A 23,841-nucleotide genomic window follows, 5' to 3' on the forward strand; every position below is an offset into this window, starting at 1 on the left:
TGTTATACAGGCTCTGTTCTTTCTGCCATCCTCCAGGGACAAGACTTATTGTGGCAGTTTTGTTTGGGAACATTGTGTTGTGCGTAGTGCTTTGTCTTAGGGAATGTTGGTTAAAGATGTTTGCTCTTTGCTCTGGCTTCAAGTTGGGCTTTACAGTAATTCTTTATTTGATGGGAAAAACTCTGTTCTCCGTGTCTGAATTTCTAAATGTCAGTCTAAGCTTCGGGCTTGATGTAATTTGCTTTCAAGAAAGACTGTAAGAAACAGGTGAAGATGCAATATGAAGAGTGCAGGATATTATAAACAGTGGAAAACTGCTATGATGAACATTAATAATCTGCTGAGCATTCCCAATAGCCCAGTGTACTCCACTCGCTAGATTGATATTTTAACCTTTTTAAACAGTTTTAAATAATCTGGTTATTTTATCTTTCTATGAAATCTAATAAAGAAATTAATTTCAAGTAAATTCTGTTTCAATGACTCTCAACAGTGAGCAAATTGTGTTTAGATGGTAATTTTAAAGGAGTAAAGATTTCTAGAGGAGCAAATTCTGTAATTTACATCCTGTGACACTTGGTGCTGGATGTGGGAGGAAAGTCCAGTACTGTGTCATGGTCAACAAGAGAAAGTAGTAGTCAGAGTCACTTAATGGAGTAATATTAAAATCTGAATGTGTAAAGTAGTAATAACATATTGAGGCATATGCTTCAGTTTGGACTTTGTGGTGGCATTCAAAGCATGGAGCTAATATGCTTTGGGGTTTATGTGTAGTTCATGGTTTATTTATTATATAGGGCTTATAATATTTGTCTTTGTCTAGTAATCTGCTTCTGCAAATGGTTCTTTGCTATTTGCCATTGCACTGCAGTGATTATAATATCCCAGAGAACTGCTGGGTTCCTCAGGGTGGCAAGCTAGGGCCTGGCAGCTGGGACCTGTCCCATCCAGTCAGGGAGCTGGAGATCAGAGAATCGGCCCCAGCTCTTGGCATCACCAGTGTCCTTGGCTGTGTCCCGTTCTGTCCTAGACATCTCTAGGGATGGAGATTCAGCCTCTCTGGGCCATGATGTAGTGTTTGACAAACCCCATGGCTTAAACAAAAAATAAATCATTACATCTGGTTGGAATTTCCCATGCTCCAGCCTGAGTTTGTGGTCTTTTGTGCTATCACTGTGCTACTCTGAGAAGACTGTGGTTCTGTCTTCGTGTCTTCTGATCAGGCATTTATAGATAGTGATGCTGTCCCCCCTTTGCCTTCCCCTCTGAAGGCTGAATAAACACAGTCCTCTCCACTTCTTGTATTTTCTGTGCTTCAGCCCTTGTCCATCCTAGTCCTCCACTGGGCTCCTTTCTTTATGTCCGTATTTTGGAAATGATAGTCCAAGATAAAATCTCTTTGCTTCATGTTGACTTCCAGATCTTCCAGTTAACAGCAGATGTATGCCCTAATCAGTAGATGTATGCCCTAATCAAGATTCTATGGAGTCTAATTTCTTCAGTAGATAACTTACGAGCTTTATGTAAAATAGAACAACATGATAGGGAGAGACCGACCCCATCTGAACACTAGCTTTCATAAAAGCTAGCTCACTTTTCCTGTTTGTGGGGAAAATTAAGCTCAAATGCCTATTCTACTTAGGAAAGGATAATTTGAATATGTGTCTTTCCTACAGACATGATCACAGGAACTACTCTGCTGTTGGGTAAAAGATGGATTATATCCATTATTTTTTCCATTAAAAAGTCAATATTTGCAAGAGACATAGTTGGGTATATTATTGCACACTGAGTAGCTTGTTGACCTCAGGATTTGATACATTACCTGAATCTTTACATTTAAATAAGGATGTTTTTGTGGCAAGGGAATAACTGTTCAGGTAATTTAGGTTCTTTCCAGAGTGAATGTCAGCTACATGGTAAGTCTGTGGATTGAAACTTTAGACATGGGTTCTAAAACTGAGGTTAAACCTGCCTTTATGTACATGCCTGAATTTGATCTTCATTTTACAGCAGAAGCACATGCTGTTTAGAAGAAGGGAGCCTGGAGGCCACAGATGAACAGATTGCTGGATCATGTTCCATAATGGCAAACCTCAATATTATATGTGTTTTTGGCTGCACAACTATTTGTTTTGAAGGTGGCCATGACACCACATTATAATCACCCTTAGATAGTTATGTATGCTTTTAATGTCTCATCCATGAAAAAGTGGACAAGAAATGACTAGTACAGTGCAGATGTTAGCTGCATAGTTAAATGTTCTTATGCCAAAAACCCAGTTGGAGCCTTAACATTCTTTTGTATCAGGTAAGCTTGAGGAGAAGCTCATTTCCAGAAACAAGCACAGAAATTACTTTGGATTCATGTGTAATTATTAGCTACATGTTTGGAATTCTTACCTGAATTGCATCATGACTCTATTTTGCATTTAAGAAAATGCAAATTTAAAACTGTTATGGTTTTCGTGTTAGAACAAACAAGCCTAGCATAAGCAAATGCTATCTGCATGCATCTGTAGACAGTTCTGAAGAAGCTTAGTGCTGTCTCTTCTGGGAGGATTATTAGTATCCACATTGACAGTATTAAATGAGGTTTGCAAGTGTTGTCCTGCAGATAAGACATGCTTGGTGAGAGTACAGTAGACTATGAATAGAAATATTGGAGCTATTTCTTGTGCCACACTTTTATCCTTAGAACAGATTCTTAGTGACAATCTTCTTTGGGACCCATGTTATTGCTGCTTCTTTTGAAGACTGAATGATTCTCCTTTACAAATGAGGGGTCAAGATCCTGTAATGGCTATGGCCAATATTGTTTTTATCGAGACAGAATCAAGCAACACGATCTCCTTTTTCGAGCTTGGAGCTGGCTCAAAACTTCTCAGCAGTCAAAATCAATCAAAACTGAATGTTGATCTCCTGGAGCGCAGGAAGGCTCTACAGAGGGATCTGGACAGGCTGGACTGATGAGGTAAGGACAATGGTCTGAGGCCAAGTGCTGAGTCCTACATTTCGGTCACAATAACCCCGGGCAAGCTGGGGAAGAGTGGCTGGAAAGTGGCTCAGTGGAAAAGGAATTGGAGGAGCTGGCTGACAGCAGCTGAACGTGAGCCAGCAGTGTGCCCAGGTGGCCAAGAAGGCCAATGGCATTCTGGCTTGTATCAGCAATAGTGTGGCCAGCAGGACCAGAGCAGTGACTGTCCCCCTGCACTGGGCACTGGTGAGGCCACATATTGATTGCTGTGTTCAGTTCTGGGCCCTTCACTACAAGAAAGACACTGAGGTGCTGGAACATGTCCAGACCTGGTGAAGGGTCTGGAGCACAGGTCTAATGAGGAGCAGCTGAGTGAGCTGGGGTTGTTTAACCAGGAGAAAAGGAGGTTCAGGGGAGACCATATCACTCTCTGCAACTACCTGAAAGGAGGTTGTAGTAAGGTGGGGTTAAGGTTTTTCTCCCAGGAAAATAAGTGACAGGATGACAGGAAATGGTCTCAAATTGTGCCAGTGAAGGTTTAGGTAGGAGACTAGGAAAAATTCCTTCGTAGAAAAGTTTGCCAATCATTGGAACAGGCTGCCCAGGGATGTGGTAGAGTCAGCATCCCTGGAAGTGTTAAAAAAAATGTATGGATATGGCACTTGAGGACATGGTTTCATGGCAAACAGTTTGGCTTGATGATCTCAGAGGTCTTTCCTAACGTTAACAATTCTATGATTCTGTGCTTGTGACATGGTAGGTTTTGTTGAAGGGACTGATGAGACTGGGTTAAAGGACTATTAAGGCTATTACTGTAGATCCGGAATATACTGGGTGATTTGAAAGATCCATATGAGGAAGGATAGGGGTGTATATTCTCTCTCTTTGCTGGGAATCTATTTCTTCTGCTGCTTCACTGCCCACCTTCTCATTCACCTTGTATTTGCCATTTTCGAGCAGCTCACAACTGCCTATATTCACCTATTCTTCCTCCAGCAGGTCTTCCTACTGTTTTGGGGGAATAGGAGAGAACACTGGTCTAGGACAGAGCTGGAGGGAAATCCCAGAGAACCAAACTTATTTATCCTACCCTTGCCTTGCAGAAGACAGCTACTGTCTCTTCTGGGAGATGAAAAATGCTACAAGTTTTTCTGTCTGGCAAGAAGAGCAAGAACAGGGGCTGTGTAGGTTGGCAGCTGGTCAGGCTGGACACCTGGACATGTGCATGTGGAGTTGTTAATGTGTTGTACATCGCAGTGTGCTGTGCAGGGCAGTCTCCAGCTCTATGTGCCCTGATAATGAAATTGTAGTGGGATCCTGGGACAAATCTGGATACAAGCATAAATACGATCAGATTAAAATCGTTATTGTCTTTGTGGTGATTGCTTAATGGAATGTTTTAGCCAAAAGGGTTGACTTTCAAATAAGTTTAATTTTAAAAACTGCTAACACTGTTTAAGAGTGTTAAGCAAGCTTGATCACTTCGCGATATAGTTCAAATAGCAGAATTACAGAGGACTTGGGAAGATTCTTTTTAAACAAGAAGAGGGATTTGAAAAGAATAATAAATCATGTAAGAGGAAGAAATGCTGTGTGAAACTAGTAGAAACTGGATTAAACAGAAAATAAACCATTGCCAAAATGCAAAAAAGACTTTCCTTTTTTATTGCTTGCACAGAGTAACTTAATTTCTATAATATTAACTTTATTTGAAAAGGGAAGCCTTTTTTTTTCTAAATAGCTTCGTGCAATGATTTTTGTACCATCTCCATTCTGTACAAGAACCTGATAATTCAGGTAAAAAAGACACTGAAGTGCAGAATGGTGTTTATCTGAATGGATGACATGGTGCAGAGACAGAGATGTTTGTCAGGATCAGCAGGATTCTTCTGAGAACACTTTATAGAAAAATGCAGTTTTACTTTACTAACATTATTTACCCACTTCAATTGATATTGAGTAGTATTTTTGCCCAAACAACCACCCTGAAGTTTCAGTATTCCAGAAACAGTTTTCTTCTGTTTAGATTCTTGATACTCAGCTACTAAAGGTTTATTACTGCTGACAAAACTGGCAGAGAGAACGTGGTTCTTATACGCAACCTTGTGCTCTAGAATGCTTGTGGTTAACAATGTCCTGAGTTTGGTCTCTAAGAGACCTCATTCAAAGCCTCTGAATCAGAGAGGGCTTGAAAATGATATATCCCATTGGTCAGAAAATGCTGTAACCCCTGGGCTATTTAGCATGCGCTCAGTACAGCCGATAAATCCTCCACAGGCCCACTGGGAAACTGAAATTTCACTCAGAAAAATCCTGAATTTGGACTACTCATTACAAATATTACATTCTATCAAAAACCTTCCCCTTTTTTTTTTTTCCCCTCTCATAATTTTTGGAAGACAATAGTTTTAGGCTGAATAAGAACATTGTAGCAACAAAAGAAAACGAAAAGAAATAAATTGTTTACAAGGCTCACAACACTTAAAGGTGAAAGTGATAGGTATAATCAAATTTGTACCAGCTTTAGTTCCAGCTAGCTTTGGTGTGGTTTATCAGTGAATATTTCCTTACAGGAACTTGCTATAATAAAGATAGAGAGGATAAACAGAATTTTTCATCTTAAAAATATGTGCAGCAATAAATTGATTGAGCATATTGAAAATTAAACATTTAATAAGAAAGCATTACCTGGTTCTAACTACCCTTTGGAGAGCACTAACAGGCATTAGTTTAGACTTAGTGTAGAAAATTAATGAAATGAATAGGTGATGGATATTATTCTGTGTCCTTACCAGAAATCATGACCTAATAATGAACATGTGTCTTTCTCCTGGGTAGCTTCAAGGCCAAGTAAATAGACTTTTATCACATCAGTCAATCTCATGGGGTATCGCTTAAAAGAACAGAAAGGATATATATAAAAGCCAAATGTAACTGAAAAGCTCAGTAAATATGTGTGAAAACTGCTGGAAAAGTTAAATAGAGTAGATAAGCCACTAGATGGGGAAAAAAAAAGATAAGGGAAACTGTTAAAGAGTCATGCTTAAAAAAAACCACCAGAAAAATCCTGATTGGCAATACTTACTGTTTTACAGACTAGTAAGGATATACAGAATCTTTTCAAATAGAATCTTATTTTTTGGGTCCTATAAGAAGTCAAATTTTACCTACCTTTATAGTATTTGTTGATTTTAATTAGCATAAGAAAGAAGAGATTTTGGCCACATGTTTTATACTATAAATAATGCTAATTGTTCAGGCTTTGAAAGTCAGTTTCTAATCTAAAGTACTAAAAGATATTTGATTGATTTGGTATTCTCACACTGTTGCATCCCACTGGAAAAACAGTACATTAAAAACATTTATTTGCTATACATGAAGAGGAAATGAAAAATTGAACTTCCCAGCAAGATTTTCATCTGACTTGGTAGGTGAATTAAATGTTCATTTAGGGTTCAGGGTACAACTTATATTGCCTCACTTTCTTAGCTTCGGGGGTTTAGGCTTGAAAATCTGTGATTGAGCTATAGCATAGCTTGTATTAATTGTGAAACTAATATCTTGATTTACTGATGTCACTGACAGAAGCAAAACCAACTAAAGCTACACAATTTTTCAGTCATTCTTTCAAAGCAGTGAACTATAGCACAGTTTCAGGTCAATGGTTATTGAAGTCACCATTGAACTGAATCAAGAAACTAACATCAAAGAATCAGAGATCAGACCAGATCAAAACACATAATCTTTTTTCCCAGATAGAGAAGTGTACCAACTGCCCTTCATTTCAAAAACACTGAAGCTGGAAAGCATTTTTGGGATAATTTAGTAGTGCCTTTGGACAACCTTACAACCCTTAACTTCATCAGAACTGCCACTTTAAAGTACCTACTTTGTCTGGAGGTCCTGGTCATGCTTTTGCAGAAAACAGTGAACTGGTATATCTTATTACAGAGCCATAACCTGGTTCTCAATAACATTAAACTAGTTTATTGCTGGATCTAGTGCCACATATGATTTGATTCAACAGAATAGCAAATGGTTACTTTCCTATCCCCCAGGAATACCAGGAAGATGCTTCTTTGAGGAAGTTCATACTGATGTTTCACTCTGTTCTTTGAGTTACAGTAGAGGAAGTGGTCACATCTGGGTGGGCTTTATTTGGACCATGATGGGAACTCTGCCAGGTCACAAGATCTGTTTCTGTTAAAGACGCTGTGTTCATCTAATTCATTTCAGAGAAATCTTTCATAATTAGCTGACTCATACAACAACACGATCCAATCCAGATGAAGGGAGGGGAGGGGAAATGGTGAAATAGTTTGCAGAGCTACAGCTTCCCTCTTTGACTTCTTTATTAACTCTTGAAAGTCCTTTATTCATTATGTCTCTGGGAATGAATGAAGAAGCTAAAGTTAACATTTTCTTTAGCTTTCTAGCATTCTAATTTGGAAAGTATTATAACTATTAATTCATTGATAATACAAGAAGTGTTTTGCAACTCTTTGAAGTGTTTTAAGCAATGAGATTACATCAAACCAGTAGCTATTTGAAGCCCGAATGATTACTTTGTTTACTTGATGAAAAAGTAATTCTACAAACGTGTGTGGTATGTATTTTATCCCTGCATTTTATCTGAAGTTTTTACTTTAACCAAAATTCACACAAACAATAATTATTTAAATGAATACAACTAACTTTCTAAAACTAATTTGATTAATCAGAATGTTCAGTGGGATGTCAGATGAACCATCTGGATTACCAGACATGTTTTATCCTCTCCATGATGTGCTCTCATTACTACACTGATGACCTAGGTGGCTCATCTGGTATTCCTGCCTACAAAGGCATGGCTTAAGTGTAGTGCAATCCGAGAAATGTAAGTTCTGATTGATTCACTCTCCTCAAGATCAGTAGATGTATAAGTATAAAGGTAAGTCTCTGGACCACAACTCATTCCCACTTACTCACAGGTGTACACTGATTTGGAATACCCTCTTTCTCAAAACAAGAAATGATGCCACAGTGGGAGATGTCTGCATAATCTCTTGTATGAGCAGATGTTGTCTATTGGATCCAGAAGTAGAGACTTCTGCAAGAAAGAAATGTTTCATACACAGAAATAAGAAACCATGATAACCACTGTCTCTGGTAGTTGTGGTCCACATGACACCTAAATAGTACAATTCTTTTTAGATTCCTGAAATTATAGTCCTGATACTGTCTTTGAGCATCATTTAGGCCATGCTACATGCCATACATATGATGCTACTAGCTAAGAAGATCCTAGTACACCTCTTAGTTTAATTAGACGTCTTGCTTTCTAGAAAGGAAATGGAAAATGGAGAGAACTGAGCAGTAGAGTACTGCTAGGAAAGAAACTGTAGGAAGCAGCAATGTTTAGCTTGAAAAGAAAAAGAGAAAATTTATAATGTTATTATTTTTAACATATTTGTAAATAGAGCAATTATTGAGTCAACTGCACTCCACACAATCTGTAGCACAAAAGACATTATCCTGCCTTGGGCTGAGTGACCACCACAAATTTTATTGTTTCTGGCTGAAAAAGAGGTTGAGGACTTGAGAAGGTGGGACTAACTGGAATCTATCCCACTACAGTCTTACCTTCAACCCTGATGAATTTTATAAGGATTTTGTTCCTTGGGCATACAAGATTAAATGGCTGAGAGTGAAGAAAAGGAGAAGGGGTGAGTAACAAGGTCATTGCAATCAAAAAAGCAAAAGCAAAATGCAGAGTCCTCTTTATCACAAGACTTGTGGAAGAAACTAGAAAATGGAATTACTAGAAACTTAAATCTGAAAGTCAGGCACTTTTTTCCTGGAGTCATGTGGTGCTTGTACACCTGAGATTAGCAAATGGTATCTGACACTTTCCTGCTTTCTAACTGACTGCTAAAGATAAAACACAGAGCTTCCAATCACAGAGAAGATAGAAACGCCTCTATTAGCTATCTGTCATGCTATTTGTAGCTTCTGTGTTACTTAATTCAAGGAGATTAAAGATACAGATCTTTGGTGCTTAAGGATTTGAACTAACTGCTTTTAATAACTGGTTAATTTTTCTCCCAAAGCCTTTTCTACGTAACGAATTTATCTAGTGTGGTACCAGGGTAAGGATATGCTTTATAATACATTTTACAAGTTGCTTCTAAGCTGAAGTATCTTGTTTGTAAAGAATTGCAAAGCCTTGTGTCAGAATAAAGACACAATTTGGAGTTCCCTAGAATACTCTGCTTTAGGCAACGGTTTGTGAATGACTGTCAAACCTACATGCTTTTCAAGTAAACAGAAGAGCAGGACAGCTGTCAAACAGATGTAGAACTTCCATCCTCAAACAACAAGCAAGTGTTCCCATTGTTTGGGCCATAATAATTTGTATATTTATTCCTCCTTTTCTTAAAAGTTAGTATTAAAGGAAGGCTAGTGTTTACAGATTATCCAAGAACAGAGGACAGTCTAAAATAAGAGACAACAAATATCATATAATCAGGCATTGTTTAAAACATGTGCTCCCATTTAGGCTTTGGAGCATCCTACATCTGTTCTACACACTTTTAAATGTAATTATTTCCCCTATTCAATCACAAGGAAAATTTCTGATTTGTGTCTGTACTAGTTACAGAGAAATTTGGCTTGGTACTAACGTAGCAAATCATAAGATTTTTAGAGATCTTGAGTCTAAAGCCAAGTGATCATGGATCATAAAATTTTACCTTTGGATTAATTTTATTTTTTTCAGGTTTTTGACTCATTAAAATTATTCTTAATCTCTTTCTCAAACTGTTCTGTATCATTAGAGATGTGAGAACCATATTGGACAAGAAAGTGAATTTTGTATCACCACATGTCACCAAGTAGTGAGGTTTAAAGAAAATTGTCTGTCAAAACATTATTTTCACAGAATGACAAAAATCATTGAAATATAAGAGGTCTTTGAAAGACTGTCTTGACCAACCCCCATGCTCAAAGCAGGGTCAAGTAGAGCACGTTGCTGAGGTTTGTGTCCTACCGGGTTTTTAGTATCTCCAAGAAGATTGTAAGTAAAGTAGGAAAGTTTCAGTGTCAGAGTCAATGCTTTGGGACTTGCACAAGGTAGTCCATATTTAGTACCTGTCCTCAGGTAGAGAAGAGTGAGACAGTACTTTTTACTTAAGCTCTGCTTCCTCCTTCTAAGACATGACATTACACCCTTACTGTTGCTTATTTTATTCTGAAGGTAACCTGCTTAAAACTGATGTTTAATGTCAGCTTAACACTCAATAAAAGTGATAAATGGGTACCTTACCATGGTCTACCTTTCTCCAAAAGAAAGAAATAGCACTTCTGCATATTCTGCAACCTACTAAGAGATTGCAGAAGGTTCTCTCTATCTGCTGCTTACTAGCAGCCTACTGACTTGCACTTCAAAAATATTTTCATCTCCTCTATTTTTATTTACTTTGTTCTGATACAGCTTTCTGCCAAAATATTTGGGTAATCTGCTCTATTTCCTTGAGCCTGAGCTTTATGATTCTGGCAGCTGTATTTGGTATCTTCACACCTCCCTGGCCCTGCTGTTGCCTCTGTGAGGGCACATGGCACAACAGCCTTGCAAAGCACGTGTCTCAAAAGAGGGGGCTGGTTGGTTTAGACTGAGAGGCTCACAAAGTATAGTGTAGAATAAACAGTGCTTTGTATTTTTGGGGGGAGTCTAAATATACTTAGTTATGATTAATTTAGCTGTAGCATTTTGGTAAATTAATTAGATAATAAAAGGAGCTCATGAGTTGGAGCACTAGAAAAACACATAGAGGTTTTACTCTTACTCTATAATTTGTTTGTTTTGTTTGGTTTGTTTTTTTTCTTAAAGAACCAACAAGTTATTCTTTAAATATCTCAGTGTCATTTACTGATTTTGAAAACACAGTCAGAAAACTACCTCCTTGTGTTTACTGGAAATACACCATAGATATAACAAAACCCTCTCTGCTCCCTGAGGTAAGTTGTGAAAATAAGCAGTCCTATGCCAGGGAATCCTCTGACAGAGCCTTTCCTAGAACACTACAGCATGTCCAATGGCATGTGCTGTTTCCTTTGTATGGGGTGGAGGGCTGGTGCCGAGCTTAGCTTTTTCTTTTTAGTTCTGTAGAAGCCCAGTCAGTCGCTGTGTATAGTTACGAGTTGAACAAACACTGAAACATTCCTGACAATGCAATAAAAAACATTTTTTGCCTCAAAATACAGTTCATGCATGTGCACTAACTGTTTCTGCTCTCATTTTTTTTAGCAGGTATTTCGAGACTGAGTGAACTCTTCTTAGGCTAGTATCCCACACTGACTCTCCTTGATGGGAATTGGATAGTCCTATGGTTCTATAAGGCTCCTTAGATTTGTCTTCTTTTTGTGGAAGATGCTGCCAGTCACACCTGCCCTTCCCATTTGACAAAGAGGGTTATTCACTGTCAAGTGTGTAACCTGTCACACATACCCATTTTTCCTGCTTTATCTGTGCTAAACAGGGACAGACAGTACTGACACATAAATGTTATGTTGCTGAATAAACACCCCAAGATCTGTGTGAATTACGTTTGCAGATTAAGTGAGTTAGGATTATGCACATCATCATAGTTCATGGAGTTTCCTTGTAAAGTAGCCAGAAACTTGCATTTTAAATGAGATGAGATTTTGATAAAAGGGGACAGGAGGCTGAGTGGGATGCCTATATGGGATATTACCCATGCCAGCCCTCTGTGAATTCAGTTTGTGAGATTTAAAATGCTTCATAAGTACCCATAGCTGGTGTGGACTCACAGCAATACTGTGATTGCTGTGAGCAAGAATTCCTCTTGTAGTGTTTCACTTAATTTGCTAGCTCTTCTAGCAAGTAATTTTTCCTAACATAAAAAATTTTAAAAGCTGCTCTTAAGGAGACAGTATTCAGAATTACATGTCAAATAATTTCTCTTTACTTTCAGGAATTATCATCATAAAGACAACGAAATGAAATTTATTAATTAAAAATCTTTTTTAATGGCTATGATTCAATCTTCAAAATAAACCAGTAGCATGGGTAGAGGAAAGTTCTATTGCACTTAATTAAATTGTATTTGCTTACAGGTTTTGCTCAGTTTCTAAGTCAAAAATAAGTATATTTAGCTAGTTGGCAGGAAAAAAAGGAAACATATTTATGAGAGAGCAGGAAAACAACAACTTACCTTGCTTCTATTATTTTCTTCTAACTATAATATCAATGTCTTTTAAGAGACAGCAGATGTATTTTTCTAATGATCAAAATCCAGACTTTTGTGGGACAATGTGTGCTTCATGAGACCATGTGGTCTGTAAGGGTGTGTATAACACTGGCCTAAAACAGTTAGCATCAGTGTTTTTCACTATGCTGCATGTGGACTGTTGCCAAATTGCATATTGGACCATTGTTCCCAGCCCCTGCTCTCTCCTGAAGACTACATGGAAGTTGTGTGGAGAAAAAGCAAACTTGCACACATTTAAATCATGCTCTTTGAACATGTACAGTGAATGCAAAGACTGAAGGCACCAAACAGCATGGGGACCTTCTTTTTCTGAGCTCCCAGAAGACAGAGAGAACTGGTGTCTAAACTGCAGCATCAGAGAAATTTCACTCATGGGCAGAAATGGAGCCCCTAAGTCTTCCCAGACACTTAAACTTTCTGAAAGGGGAACAACAGTGGATTTCTGTACTGCAGCAGCAATGTGATGACGTTTATTGAGACTGTAGGGCTGCTAAGGTAACAACACAGCAGCATGGGCTTCCATACATATGCTCATGAAAAAACCTCTGTTTTCTTGGTGAACCATCTTATTTTCTTTCTTCCCAGACCTCAGGTTTAATTTGTTAGTGAAACCACCTTCTTTCCAAGAAGGTTTTTAGTTACTCTGTCACTGCAGGAGTCTGAAACAGGGCTAGTTCTACAAGGAAGTAGAGATGGAGTATTCATCAGTTCTGGACTGAGCATTGACAATACCTCAGATTCATCTCAGAGGAAGAGAGCAGGGTGATGCTAGATCCTCATTTGTATAGTTTAGTTCCTATTTATCTATATGAACGGTAATGAATGAATTTAACTTCTCCTGGAGGAAAAGGAGCTGAGGGTACTTAATCACGAGAGATTTGGTCACCTTTCAAATACAGCTCCAGATCATTAGAATAGCCCTAAGAGAACAGTGAACCATGTAGATTTATGAGCACTAAAACAAAAATTTAAAAAAATTACAAGCAAGCACTTCTAAACTCATTATAGAGGCAAAAGGATTGAATCACACTTTTTTTGTTATGTTTAAAAGGAAAGAAACATACCTGTTGGTACTCCTTTAAATAAATACTTTTTTCATTACTTCTGAGTTAAATAATAAACCGCCAAATAGATTTGGACAAGCTTTAATTTTGCTGAAACTAAAAAAAAAAAACCAACAAAAAACCCCACCAAAAAACCAAAAACCAAAAACCAAACCAGCATACCAACACTCCTCCCTCCCAATTCAATACCATATTGTTATTTTAAGTCCCCTTTTCATATCCTCATTTATAATCTTCAGAGGTAGATTGCTTTTCCTTCATTGTTTATTTATATGCTCAGTCATGGTTTGGCAGTTGATGTTCGCTTTTTTTCAGAGTCAGAGTTCAAAAGTGTCTCCATGAAAGGAGTGTGTAAATTTTCAAGTAGTTGAGTAAAACTCTACGTGGTGATGGGACAGCAGGGCTTGGGATTGGGAGTCATAAACAGCTGGAATAAATAGCTAATTGTTCTATTGAACATGTGTTAATATTTCTTGGTTTATAAGATTATTTCTTCATCCTGCTTGTTCTCAAGAGAAGAGAAAATAAAATTACATCTGTTCAATATTGCCTCCTGCCGTGCTCTATGGGAAACATCCCTCCTGTTACTCTGCTGCCATGGATGCATAGCACTTGCAGCTCTGGTTTTCTACATCTTGTGTGACAAAAGAATGGAGCGGTAAGGCTGCTGTCCCTTGAGAGAGAGACAGTTTTCCTCTGTCCCTTGCACGTGCCACCTCCTGCTTCCAGTAGGCTTGTTGGCTGTCCATCCACTGAGCTCAAATTAGAACTCTTTGTTTTGCATTCAAGGTTTTGCCTCATACAATCTGGTTCACATCCTGGGTGAGATCATTAGAGTAGGATGAAAACTGCTGTACTTCCCTTGACTGTAGTGTGATTGTACATTTTTTCAGTGAGTAAAGAACTGGCCTGTTACCATCTTTTGTTCCCAAATCATGTCATATCATCTATGAACTCAACCATGATGTGCTCCCTGACTTTTCCCTTTTCATGTCTTCCTTTATGTGTTTCATATTGTCTGCTCTTTATGGTGCTGTAATGCATTGCTACCCATCATCTCACCTGAAAATTTCAAAACACTGCTGTGGTACTGATGGAATGCTTCCTGCAGAGTGTTTGTGCACAAATTGTTCAGCACCTGTGCCCAATTCAGGAGAAATCTCATCCCCTAGACAGCCCGAATTTTGAACTGATTTCCACTCTACTTTGTGCCAATCCCACACTGTTGATCTTCTAATTTTTCCCATGGGAGAACTCAACTTTAGTTTTTTTCAGATATTTTAGCAGCAAATGTGCATATGTAGGAAAACAGCAGAAGTATACCATTCAACGCCTATGGCTGCAAAACCAGTCTGGTTTTAATACATCTTAGGATCAGACTGGGAAAGAAAAATATTCTGATTCTACTAAAGACAACTTGTCATTCTCCAAGGGGGAGAAGGAAAAGCATTCTTTTCCCTTTTAAATTTGTACACTAACTGCCAAACCTTTCAGATGATACAATTGTTCTCATAGAATTAAATATCCAGAAAAGGCTTGGCTAATTGAAGCCAGTGGTTTCTATTAGTCCTGCTGATATGTGCCTCAAGATTATTGCTACACAAAGAAAGCAGACTGGGGAGAAAAGTAGTCAGTGCTGAAGATATGACATCCCCTCATCAGTAACTCTGGAAATGATGCAGTATATAAAGAATAATTGCAGAGGAATAACTACATGGGGTGTTAAGAAAATGCTGTAAATATTTGTCCAGAGAGTGGTGCTCTGATCTCAGCTAAGGGAACTTGCTCTTGTTTGATCAGCCCTGCTGCCTTGGGGCTTTGGCAAATTCCTGTCTTAATCTTCAGCCTCACCTGGAGACACACCCCAGTATGTAGAGATTTGCAGGTAAGGAGTGAAATTTACTCATGAGAAAACAACTTGAAACATCCTGTTTTAAAGTGAATGCAAAAGGGGCCATGGAGAATGGATTCTGCCCTACTATCGAGGCTGAAAATCAGATGACTGAAATTAAGTTGCAAAGATAGTCTTACTGGTTTAGTAAGAGTGGGAGTTTGTTATGAATGAACACTGAGTTACTCCTGCTTTTGCCGAATATTACATTGAGTGGTTTGACAAGTGTATATTGTTATGCGTGAAATTGCCTTAATTCAGCCATCTGCAATGGAAATCACAAATGGGTACAATTCAGAGATCTGTGTAGTCCACCTTGAAGAAATGCATTCATTTGAAAGTAGAACTTGAAATAATCAGAAGATTACTTGACTTTGATTTATCAAGAGTTGTGTATGTAGTATCTGTGAACTCAGAGCCTTTTAATATTTTTATTTATGTTATACTCTTTCATGCCTTTTTTTTATTTGCAGGCTCATATTTGGGGTAGCAAGCTCTTTAAGAAAGGCTCATTTCTTTGTTCTCTTCCTCAAGCAGAGTTCTTGGTAAATTTTTTCTGAAACATTTGAAATAGCTACATTAAACTTCATGTGTAATTTGATAATGCTTTTTCTCAAGTATAGCAGAACTAGGGTCAGAATCCCATGTGTGTTCTTTAAAATGAAAAGGCTACATTTTCAAGGGAGCTGAGAATAAGAGCTCTTTTCCTGCCTTGAAGCACTCTTGGAAACAAGGCTTTGTTCAGGGCTTAATGCTTGAAGAGTCTAATCTGTACTTCAAAATTAGCTGCCCTTAATCATGGGGTTGTAACCCTCAATTACCATACCTGCTGAAGTTTGCTAGACTCAGCAACACCTCAGTGACAAGGTGCTGTGTACTCGTTTTCTGCTTAGAAGCTACTATTTCCCAAGACATATTTTCAAAGTTTGCCCCAGGGTTTATTTAAGACAGCTATTGGAAGTATATATTTTATATAAATATTGTTATATATTTTTTTTTGGTAGGAACTGTAATTTTGTTTTTGAACTAAGGTCCTGTGTTTAGGCAGGAGTCCCTGTTTCATGAAAGAAGAGAGGTGTTTGAGCTATGATACTTGGGTATGACACAGAGCTGGGAATTACATGGCTCTGGTATTTGTTCTCTTTCAGAAGAAATATCCATGACAGTTACATTTGTTTCCTAGTCCAACCATTCTGCCTGGTTCCCCAGCTAGCTAAGCCTACTGCATTACATGACAATGCTGGATCATGAATTTAAGATCTAAAACAATTGATGAACTGACTCATAACACTAATTGTTTTAGGTCTGAAGTAATGTTCTGTTGTGCCATAATGAAGATGACTCAACACAGTTTCTCCATGGAAAGGATAAACTCTTACCCTTAAGGAGGTTTTTCATATTTATCTCTTACTTCTTTATTTAAGTTCCATGGTAAAAAAGACATGAAATTTAGCTATTAGTGTTTATGATTTTCTTCTTATCTATCTATCTAAAAGGTAGAAAGCAAAAGAAAACAAAAAGAGAAAATCAAGACACCAGAAATGTTGGCCCTAATCCTAGGACTACTTTACATTTTCATACTGGGAAATCACATTAAGCCACTCAGATTGCCAGTGTCCTTAGAGTCCTAATCAGATCTGCAGCAAAATGTTATTATCTCATGTTTAATAAGTAGCCACATCCAACTCTCATCCTGTCCCCTTTCAGTGAACCAGAGATCTTTCTTAACTACAAGCCTTTCTTTCTCATCTAGGAAGGGGGAAAAGTAACTTTAGGTTAAAGAAAGATTTGTAATTACATTCAGTATTGGGAGCTTTTGGATGTGTCAGTTGATATTTAAGACTCAATTTTTAAGAACAGCAGCTCTTGCAAGTCTTTGTTTCCACAGTGTAATCCAAGCTATTGTTTTTCTGCCCATGGCTCATGATAGAGAAAGAACACCATGCATCAGTGGGGAGGTGGACAGCAAACACCTTGTTGTTCCTAAAACACTTGCCCAAGACTCAGATTAAGACTACAGACCATTCTCTTAGCTCCTTTGAAATTCCAAGAAGCTGTGACATTAGTGAAACTTAACTTTTGGGCTTCCTACTATTTTCCCGCTAGAACTGTGCACCTGACTGCTGGAGAGTAGTATGAATTCTTTCCTGTAAAGAATAGGGCTAGTACTGTCTTTACACTACGATAAAGAAATCCCTTCTGCTAACCCTTGTTCTGTTGGGAAAACTATTTAAAACCTGGAGAGATCCAGATGGCCATCCCCATAGGATTTTGTTTTCAAAAGCTTCCTTCCACGACTTTTACTATAAACGCTTTTTATTAAATAAGACAGCCTTTGGGAATGTAAAACTGCTCTGTAATTTCTTTTACAGCTTTCCTCAGTTCTTGATGAGAAAATCAGTTTTCCAATCTTTTTCTCATTTTCATTGCTGATAAACATACGCTGTGTAGTGAGATGTACAACTTTTTCACCACACTGCTTTCTTGATGGTCTCCTCACCTTGGTTACTCTTAGATGTTCCTGTCACCTACTGATGCTTCCCTGCCACTCCCAGCTAAGCTTTTCCCACCTGTAGCTTTGTCAGAACAGACTACCTGTGGACTATGCACATTAAGGGCCAAGTCTGTCTCTGATATCAGCAGATATCTTTTACTCAGACTTTCCCTGCCACTGCCATCTCTTGGGGCACACTGTCTTTCTAACTACTGTTTAGACTGTTCAAGCACCAGGAATAGTTTTTTCCTCTGCACAGAAGACAGCAGGTCAAGCCCCTGAAAACCTGTAAGTGCATCCTAGATGCAGTTGCAAAAACATAGAATTCAGTAGGCAGGTATTGTGATAAATAAGTTGTAATAAAAAAACAGGACTATGAAGGTATAACTGTGATGCCATCAGACAGAATAGAATGAGAACAAAAAATCTGAAGCAAGCACAGCTTGGGGGAATGAATGGGAGAAGCAATATTAGAGCACAGTTTTGAGATGCATTCTAAGGGAACAACTGTAGTTAGTTTTGTTTCTGATGTAGACATGTCTCTGTGGCATGAAGGTGTTGGTGCATAACTGTAGTCTATTATTAACTAGAGATTCTTATAGGCCCTTGTAGTAAAAAGGCTATTTTTCCTATAAAGTAATTTTCTAGTATTGCGATTTATTTCTCATAATTATCTTGTCTCTCACTAAGGTAAATTCAATGCACCTCTCTGCCCATGTTATCTTTCAGATGGAGATAGCAACAGGGATTTGTTCTAACACGAAGTACATTGTTTCACTTGAACACAACAATTAATATGGGAACTTCGACATTTCACTTTTATATTTTATTTTTCTGGCATTTCTCTAGCTCATCCTCCAGTTATTTTGTTAATGTGTGTAATTTTATGCCATCAATCTTACACTCTTGTTGTTGCACAGCATTTAAAATATTTTCATTACAAAAAACCAGGATAAGTTGAGCTTCCTTTCATTTCAGCTAATGCATTTTCCCACATGGTGTACTTGACTTAGCACGTCTGCTGCTGCATTGTGGGATGATTTCCTTTCATATTTCCTTTCACATCACCCACAACTCCGATGAAGTGGAATTTCATGGGGATTAGAGGACATTTTCATAGAGTATGTGGGATGGTAGCAGAGTTATTCCATGGCTAGTGAGAAACCTCAAGGCAGCAGCCTGGTTGGCTCAAAAAAATTTATTAGTAACTGTGTTGTAACAGCTCAGGTGTCCCTAATCTTCACTTTCTGCCCTACACACAGAGCTTCTGGATCCTGTGATGCAGATGACTGTGGGCAACATGTCCCCTTTCTTTCCCTCTAGCCTATTCACAAAAGAATTGTGGTTATTTTGCTTAAGCTGACGTGGAGCAATCCAGGAGTAATGACAGAACACAATCATTTCTTCTGATCTCTTGGAAGTCTCCTATCCTTTTATTTCCCTACTTAAAACTAAACAAGAAAGTGTAACTAGTGACCAACGTAGTTCCTTTTCATAGTATATCTTTGAGTTTATAGAGTGCTTTGTGCTTTATAATTAGAACAAGCTCTTCCTTTAAGGAACTTATCTTGAGTCAGACAGATGTGATATGGATAATTAAAAAAAGAAAAAAGGCAGGACAACATGGAGCTGAAAGGAAGAGCCTTGCAGAGACACGCTTAACACAGCCTTCCCAGGATTGCTCCACATGCTGCACTTCCGATTACTCAGTGTTCAGACCTGTTTTTCTCCAACAGAAACATCATGATTTGATGCCAGCTGAGGTTCTGATTTGTGCAGAAGTACACAGAGAGAGCCAACTGACTTAAGCTGTGAAAGAGCATAAAAATGATGAAAAAATTGGTTTGTTCCAAATCCATTTTCCCCATTTAGTATCTTCTTAGTACCTTGGCCTGGCCAGTTCCCCTTCATTATATATATATATATATATATATTTTTTTTTTTTAAGTATTACCACTTGCCTCAGGTAGATTAAAATACAGATGTAGGAAAGATCAAAACCATCAAATAGCTGCTTCACCAGAACCATCTGCTTAAAGATAATAGCTCTAAATTAACAATAATGAATGTTATACACACTTAACATTCAAACCATCTGACTTGACTGCTTGATGCCCTTTGCAAAAGTGAGAATTTGTAGCATACCCACAAGACTTATAAATTCTACTTCTGGTGCACTAATATAAGGAATGAATTTCAGAAACCAAGACACCATATGGGCGATAGGGGCCCCTGGTGGTCTAGTGGTTAGGGTGCAGGACTCTCACCGCTGTGACCCGGGTTCGATTCCCAGCCCCCCGGGCAGATGGAGCTCGTCAGCCCTGTAAGGCAATCCATCTAAGAGAAGGTCACTCTAAACAAACCTACGTCCTGGGGACCTCACTGCCACTGTCCAAGCTTGCTCGGCCCCGGCAGATGAACCTCAGGATTAAAGGGTGGGCTCAGTTCAGCGCACGCTGTGTCTCACCTAAAAAATCCACTGCGCAGGCTCGAAGGGTTAATGACCTTTCCCAAATCTTTGCTCGTGAAGACTGGCCGTACATATGGGCGATATCATGTCTTTAGAAAGCGACAATAAAATTTTAAATAACTAAAATGCCTTTAATAACATATTAAGTAACTTAAAATGTGTTTTAAATGTGTAAGCATTGGAAACCTGGAATGAGTAATCAAAATTCTAATTTTAAAGATATCAAAGCAGGGATTTCATTTCCTCTGTACTGCAGTGTGAAAAATTAAGGATAAGTGTGATGAGCTTCTGCTGCAGTGAATTCTGGAACACATAGTCTGCCAACCATACACATTAAGAGCTCTTTACCAAATGTAGACTAATGATATTTTCCCCCAAAGATGAAAAATAAGAAAGCAATCAAATTCTCTTTAAGATGTGCATGGTCTATAACATATAGTTGAAGTGCTGAGGGAAAAAATAATGATTCTTTGACCTCTTTCCATTGCTTCAAATTGGCTTTTTTAGATTTTTGCCAGTGCACAAATATTCTCAGGCACTGGGGAATTTAAAATACTTAGACCATCTAGAAACATTATCATTCTGATACACATAATTAACTCACAGGTTTATAAAATTTTAATTATTATAGTTATCCTTGAGAAAATTACTCCTTTGTCTTTGTACACTCTTGTCTGTCTAAAATACAACAGAAAACTGATGCAGAGAGAGGCACTAGATGTCCAAAAAGTGAAACTCTGCAGGAGTTTGGATCAAACACCTGGAAGGTGCAGAAAGATCCCTAATCTATATAGTGCATTATTTAGTATTAAGATTTTACTTTTCAGACAGAAATATTCCATCTGTTCTGATTTAGAAATCCAGGTAAAACGGAAAGAAATAATAAATTGAACAAGATGAAGAATAATAGTGAAAATAAAATAAAACAAATTGAAAAAGCATTAGTAAGCTAGCCTGGCTTAATGTGTAATTGACTGTCTGCTTTTGAGTGCATCAAGAAACCCGCAAATTGTTTGACAAATTTCTAGAACAGTGTTGGTTGTCAACCTGAATTCCATTTTTTATTCTACCACTGAACAGGCTTGTGGGAAGATTCAGTGCTGAGTGGCCCAGTTCTGCTTTTGTGAAGTCAGTGGTGTCATGGACACAAAATAGAGTATGGAGAATTCCAGAAAGTACAATTTCAGCCTGTGAATACTTCACTCTTAAGCTTTTAAACTTTCCCAGCATTTGCTGTTATTTCTACGCACCTATGAAGGTAGTGATAGTAACACTAATCTTTATGGGTGTTCTTAAAACGAGCAAGTGGCCTGCCTGCAGTATCTGAGTTGGCAATCTTCCTGTATCACATCTTTTTGTGTATATGTCTTATGCTATTTATGACTCTTGTGAACAGCTCTGCAGACAACTGAGGCAAACTCAGTAAAACTCAACCCTGCTATGGACAGATGAATTTCTACACGTATTAGATGAATTTCTACACGTATTAATAAATTTTTTATTGGAAAAAAAATATTCTCCAACTTCAATTCCTACATCATGTTTTAATATAATTAAAATACAAGCATTAGGCCGTGTTCTTAAGCTTGGTTGTATGCGGCGATAAATTCATTATCCCTGTAATTAAGCTACTAGAAGTAATGATTGACTGAAATATGACAGATAGTCACAGAAATCCCACTTATCAAGACACATAGTGGGTTTTATTGTTCTTCCCAAGGGAAAGAAAAAATTCCAGAGTGTTCTGGAACATAGAGAGCTGGCAATGGTGCAATGTCTGATGAAAGATCTTTAAGTTCTACAGGAGTTTATAAATGAGCACGAAAAGATACACAGTGAAACTGCCTTATTTCCACAGTGCCAAGTTCTGCTACGTTCAAACCTCATCCAGGCCAGTTTTGTCGCACTAAGTGAGCAAAGTATCTCTGACCCACTCTCCTGTGAACCTTCAACAGCAAATGGGGTGATTGGGACTTCATAGCCAGGCAGGGCAGCTGTTGTGAAAGACATAATGCAGGTAAGGTACATGGGGGGCACATAGGGGATAACAGCTAAAAAAATGGAATCCTTGTGAACCTGTGGGTACTTAAGAAAGCCTATAGAGGTGCTTTATATTGAAGCATATCTGCTTTATTGAATAATGACTGAAAAGCAAGAGTAGAGCTATAGATGAACTTGAAAAAGGTGTTTGAAAAAGTGATTAAACATTCTCCTTTCTCTACTTCTTTCCTTCTGACCTCACACATTTTCCCATCTATCGTACAATGAATAACCTGCCCCAAGACATTGAATTTAGTGACAAACCCCATGCAGTTGGTAAAGGTATCAGGATTTCACTCCTGGAATGAACCTCATAGAAACGTTGACAAATCTTGCCTATGTTTCCTGCTCCCTTTCTTCTGTGTTAGGTCACTGACTGAGCTGAGCACCAATTGCTTCAGCAGTCATCAGAATTGTGTTCAACAGATTGTATTACTGCCGTAAATGCAGACCTGAAGTCCTTGAATGTGCCTGAATATTTTCTTCTGTTCTTCAAAGACCGATGTAGGGTCTAAACACAGATTCCAGCATGGTCTCCTGTGCTTTGTTATGTGGTAGAGAGTGGCAATAAGTGTGCAAGAGATGATAATATTCTGTCTATGTTTCCCAATATGTTCCCCCAGAATGCTATTACTGCAGTATGAGAACCAAAAGGCAAGAAAAATAGATAAGAAATGCTCAGAGTCATAAGATAGTTCTGTGGCAGATGAGAAATCTGCCATGTAAATGGAAATGCCACACTGACGTCCCAAGACCTTCATTTCAAGTAGATTTCATTTGAAGGATGTTTAGACCTTGACTCAGACCTTTCTGACTGTGGCATTTGTCAATTATCTGAAAGGGTACATCTCTATAGCTGGGAATCACCAGGTGCCACATCCTTATCACATGGAAATAGTAATGGTATGGTACATAGGAAAGACTCTCCATAATTGTTATCTTAAAGTGTAATGGATTAAGCCTGTTAATGAGATTTATTTAACATAATATATTTCACCTTTTCAAGTGACAAAGCTGATATTTTCTCAGATAATATTGTAAAGACATAAACTTAGCAAAAGTTTATAAACTGCGAGAACAAAATTATTCTTTATCTAAACAGATTCAGCAATACAAATGTTTGGGGAACATTTGTAGAAGTCTTGAAGATAAGGGGGCTAATGTGTATGTCACTGATATTTGGATAACTGTGGATTGTTGGTAATAACAAGCTGTGAGAAAGAACAGGATGTGGCTGGAGAAGGCCCATATGGAGGTAAGGCAGCACTTTTTGGGACAAATATCCTTGTTCTGGCTGCTGGAGATAAGCACAACACAGCACAGTGCAAGCACAGGAATGAGGTCAAGAAGTGGGGATGGACTGCAGGGTGAGATCAAGACTACCCAAGACCCCTGAAGCCTCTGACCCATTTCAAGGAAGGTCTAAAAGAATGGACTGCACATGAAAACTAATTTCCCTCCGGGGTGGGGAAAACTTATCTGTTAAAGGGTACTCCCATCAATCCCGGGTGCAGGTGTCCCATAGGACCCTGGACACATCATCAGCTGGATCAATGCTGAAGCCAGGATTGGTGATCTTTCTTTCTCACTTTCTTCTTTCCTTTCCTTTCCTTTCCTTTCCTTTCCTTTCCTTTCC

This window comes from Lepidothrix coronata, unplaced genomic scaffold (genome assembly GCF_001604755.1).
Source record: "Lepidothrix coronata isolate B3197 unplaced genomic scaffold, Lepidothrix_coronata-1.0 Scaffold104, whole genome shotgun sequence".
Classification (NCBI taxonomy): Eukaryota; Metazoa; Chordata; class Aves; order Passeriformes; family Pipridae; genus Lepidothrix; species Lepidothrix coronata.